Source organism: Jatropha curcas, chromosome 9 (assembly GCF_041381405.1).
Source record: "Jatropha curcas cultivar XTBG-Jc1 chromosome 9, XTBG_Jcur_1.0, whole genome shotgun sequence".
NCBI classification, from domain to species: domain Eukaryota; kingdom Viridiplantae; phylum Streptophyta; class Magnoliopsida; order Malpighiales; family Euphorbiaceae; genus Jatropha; species Jatropha curcas.
In genome coordinates, this window is record NC_143159.1 from 17370385 (window position 1) to 17375582 (window position 5198).

Sequence of the window (5198 nt, forward strand, 5' to 3'; positions counted from 1 at the left end):
AAGCTTTTTCAAAATCGAGATTACCAATATTGTAAGGGATAGAAAAACTTCCTGGATCCTTTAACTTTGGAGGCAATTTGTTTTGAATAATTGCACTGCACTCCTCAGTTAACATTACCGTTCCTTGATCATCGATTTTGCGTTTCTTGCTCAGGATATCCTTTAGGAATTTCACATAGCTAGGCATTTGAGCAAAAGCAAAAGGAATGTTGATTTGAAGCTTTTTGAATAGATCCAGAAACTTTAGGAATCTCTTGTCATCTTGTGCTTTCTTTAATCTTTGTGGGAAGGGGACAGGTGGTACGTAGGGTTTTACTTCTTCTTGCTCTTCTAGGTCAATGATGGGAACCTTTTTCTGCTCATCCACTTTCTTTTCTTTCTTTGGTGGCTCTTCTAACTGTTTGCCTCTCCTTAAGGTGATAGCCTGCACCTTTTCTTTAGGATTCTTTTCAGTATTGCTAGGTAACGTACCTTGAGGTCGAGATGCCATCATGTTTGCAAATTGTCCTAGCTGAATCTCCAAATTTCTTATTGCAGCCTGCTGGATTTTATGGTTTTCTCTGGTTTCATTCATGAAATCCATATGTGATTTGGAAAGGGCAATGAGGAGGTCATCATGAGATTTCTTCTCTTGAGGAAGGAAACGTGGTGGTGCGTTCAAGGCATTTTAGGATTCCCATAGGACAGATAGGATGGTTCCTCAATCTATTATCATATGAGTTGGAGTATGGGTAATTCTTCCTTCCTTGATTCATCACATAGTTTACTTGCTCCAAGGTTTGCGGATTTAAAGAGTCTATCATGCATTCTCCAATCCCATGTTGTCCATTACACCTGTCACAAACTTGCATAATAGAATTTACAGGATTAGTAGTTAACAAGTCCAGTTTTCTTACCATGTTATCCACCTTGGCATTAAGTCCTGTAATGGCATTTATTTTATAGACTCCTGCAGTTCTCTTCCTTTCGGTATTGTTTTGATAATGGCTGTTGCTTGCCATCTCCTCTATCAATTCATATGCCTTATCAATTCCCTTCTTCTCAAAGGATCCACCTGCAGCTGCATCTAAAGTGATTTTAATGTTGGGAGATAATGCATTATAGAAAGTTTGTAACTATAACCATTTAGGCAAACTGTGATGTGGGCACTTTCTCAACAAGTCCTTGAGTCTTTCCCAAGCTTCATACAAGCTTTCTTGATTATGGTGAGCAAATGTCATTATCTCATTGCACAATTTTGTGGTTTTTGAAGATGAGAAGAATTTTGCTAAGAACTTTTGGGCTAATTCTTCCCATGTTGTGAAACTTCCAGTGGAGCATGACTGTAACCAAGATCGTGCTTTATCCCTAAGAGTGAAAGGAAAAAGTCTTAGTTTAATTGCATCTTTAGAAACACCATTCTGTTTGAAAGTATCGCAAATTTCCAGGAAATTTGTGATATGAGCGTTAGGATCTTCACTAGGCAAACCCCCATATTGGATTGAGGTGGAAAGCATTTAGATAATTGCGGGTTTGATTTCAAAATTATTAGCTTCCACTCAAGGTCTTGTAATATTCGAGGTTGTCCCATTAAGATTAGGTGTTGTGTAGTCTCGCAAGGTGCGGACAGGATGTTGAAGTGGAGGTCCATTTACGTTTTCATTTTCATTTTTGTTGACCATGTCTGCTTATTGTTCGGGTTTTATTTCACATGCTCTTCTTACAGCGTTGTTCCTATGATAAGTTCTTTCAATTTCTGGATCAAAGACTAGAGGTTCAGTCCTACTTGATCTTCTTTGCATAAACACCTGAAATAATTCTTAAAAGAAAAGTTAAATAAAACAAAAGAATGTCTAAATTAACAATAGGGTAATTAGTATTGATATTGATAACGCCAATCCCCGGCAATGGCGCTAAAAACTTGACAGAGATTTTCGCAAGTATACGAAATCGCAACAAGTAATATAGCGTGAAAGAGTATCGTATCCACAGGGATTGTATATCAAGTACCAAAATTTTGTTAACCTATTGTTATTTAAACGGCAATAATGGGAATTATTTTAAGGAATTAAATTAAACAAATAAAATAGAACAAAAGAGATCAAGCAACAGTATTTGAATAAAAGAAACCAAAGATTTTAAAGCTACTAGGGAATTTGATTTCACTTAATTCTATCCAATTTATTTTATTAGTTTGTTAATCAAATTTAATTGTTCAAGTAGGAGAAACAACTCTAAATAACAAGCTCTCCCGATCTATTGTTAGCTATTCTAATCCGGTCTAATTACCTATCTTCCAATACCGCAATCAAACATAAATTAAATCATTAAGTTTTATGGTTGTTTTGTGAATTCATAACCTAAGGTCATTAACTTATGAAAACCCCCCTTGAGTCAAACCATATAGCTTCCGCATCAAGTTATTATTCTCAAGTAATTTATTACTTTTTTCATATCAAAAACCCTTCTCCCGATAGTGATTAATGAAATAAATCAATCCAGGGGAGAAACTCTGCCTGGAAGGTTTAAGTTCAATAATAAATTATAACAAGAACAAGGAAAAGCAAATCTAATATTATAAATTGGAATCGAATTAAGTTACATCAAATCCCTAGTATGAGAGTTTAGCTAGACATAGTAATTAAATAAAACTGAGTAATACTTGAATAAATCTTCATAATCAGTAATGAACAATGAAAAGAAAACAAGATTAAGAGTTTAGAGATAAAAACTAGGCAACAGCTATGTGGATGGCTTCCTTGAATCTTGACACAAATCTTGGATGCTTGAAATCTTTGAGAGAGAGAGAATTATGTAGAAAAAAAAATACTCAAATTCGATATATCTTACAATGAATAACTCCCCTCTTTATATAGACCTCTTGGATTAAAATCTGACTCCATTTAGGAAATAGAATCCTAATTAAGTACAAAATCTTCTTTAGGAGATCATTACTGTTTAGGCCTTGGATTTCTTCTTAGTTAGGATTCTTTTCTCTTCCTAAATAGGTTTAGATCTTGTTTAGCACGTTTAGGAAAATATCCGAGGCGGGCCCATGTGAGAAAGAGATTGGCTTGCGTTTTTAGTTTAAATCAGCTCTGCCTTCGAGGCATGGGCGTGCCATCTAGCACACTAGATCGATGAATGACTTAGCACGGGCCGTGCTCTACAACACACTCAGAGAACTCTTTTGTGGCACGGGCGTGCGCCCTAGCACGGCTTGGGCGTGCTAGGCTCTGACCTTTTAAGATAAATTTCATCACAGGCGTGCTAGGAAAGCACGCCCTGAGGTTCCTTTGGGCACGGGCGTGTCCTATAGCACGGTCAGGGCGTGCTATCCTCTAACTCTTTTGCTTTGTAATGTTCTTTTCTGTGCCAAAACCCTGCAAATTTCTTTCAGATCAAGTGGATTATGATTCAAGGAAGCTTTGATCAAAGATTATAGTTAAAACGAAGTAAAAATAAATCAAAGTGATAAAATTTGCTAAAATTCTAAATAAAAACTATACTAAAAATACTGTAAAAATGACACCTATGATGAATAACCTTTATCTCTGTGGAACATTAGAACTCTAGATTTCTGTATTGTGATTATACCAAGTTCTAATCTGTCCTTCTACATTCAGTGTAAATCACAATATGAATAATAATCAGTTTTCTAATTTTGCTTAAAGCTTTGTGAGGCAATTCTAAAATGCAATACCTGTTTTTCGCAGAATCTTTCTAAATAGCAATAAGCTTTGTGAAGCAGTTCTAAATGCAATAAGTGATTCTTCACATAGTCTTTCTAAATTTGCTTAACCTTTATGAAGTAGTTCTAAAAGCAATAACTATTTTTCATAGAGTCTTTCTAAAATTGCTTGAGCTTTGTGAAGCAGTTCTAAACTCAGTAGCTGTTCTTCACAGAGCCTTTCTAAATTTGCAACAAGCTTTGTGAGGTAGTTCTAAACTTGATAACTAACTTTCACAAACACTTTTTAATTCCGCTGCAATATAATTCTGATCTTTTGTTTTGAAAGTCAAATTTTTAGAAAACTCAATTCATCCCCCTCTTGGATTGTGCCATACATAAATGGGACCCATAGAGCGGTTGAAGCGGCAAACAAGTTTATTAAGAACATTCTCCAAAAGATGATTCAAAATCAAAGAAATTGACATGAGCACTTGCCTTTTGCCTTATGGGGATAGGAAACCTCCATCAGAATGCCAATCGAGGCGACACCTTACTCATTAGTATATGGGATGGAAGAAGTACTTTCTATCAAAGTTTAGATCAGATCAACTAGGGTCATGAGAGAAAGTCAGTTGTGCGAAGCAGATTGAGCTCAGAATTATCGCAACCAGTTGAATGCAATTGATGAGAAAAGGCTGAAGGCTCTTAATCAGATTCAAAGCTACCAATAGAGGATAGCTAAGCATTTCAATAAGAGGATTTGAGACCGAAAACTCGAAGAAGGGTAACTTGTACTCAAGGAAATCAAAGCTCCTATACAAGATCCACGGGGTAAATTCAGATTGAACTTGGCAGGCCCATACATACTGAAAAAAATCCTCTCTAGAAGTGGTGCATCTTATCAGATATCGATGACAACGGATTCACCAATCCGTGTAACATGGATCAACTCAAGAGATAGTTTGTGTGAATGTGTCCAGGCATTAGCATAAGAAATATTGCCCCTATTATGTCACTGTAAAACAGAACTACGGTGACCTAACTCATGGAAATATGTCCCAAAAGTATGGGATATGTAGGTATCCCAGCCTGTGGTTGCGGTCACAATAATAATAAAAATATATTTTTGCCCCTTTTCTCATGAACATTCCCAACTTTCTGTGCCAGTTAAAAAAAAGAAAAGAAAAAGAAAAAAAAAATCAAAAGCTGAATTGAAAACCTGCTAAGGGCAGTTCAGGCAAGAATAAAAAATAAGCTAAGTTGAAAACTTGCAAGGGCAAGTGACTTAGGGAAAGATAGAAAAGCCCATTCAATCAAAAACTCGAAAGGGCTGCTTAGGCAAAAGTTAGGGCAGCCTGCTAAATCGAAAATCTATAAGGGCGGTTTAAGCAAAAGTTAAGGCTTAAAAGCATTAATCCCACGAAGTATAAAACTGAGTTTCCTTTCCAAATCAAAAGTGTGAACATGATTCCCTTTTTACATATGTCTAAATCAGCATAAGCTGTGTAAAAAACAAATCACAAAAGCCCTATCTTCTAAGCAACTA

At 36.0% G+C, this 5198-nt stretch overlaps 1 non-coding gene across 1 annotated transcript; it reads left to right on the plus strand.

The window, feature by feature from the left end:
• Positions 1–1131: 1131 nt before the first annotated feature.
• Positions 1132–1239, plus strand: LOC119369708 (small nucleolar RNA R71). Its single transcript, XR_005177281.1, has one exon. It is a non-coding gene; the product is annotated as a small nucleolar RNA R71 (small nucleolar RNA).
• The last annotated feature ends 3959 nt before the right edge of the window (positions 1240–5198 follow it).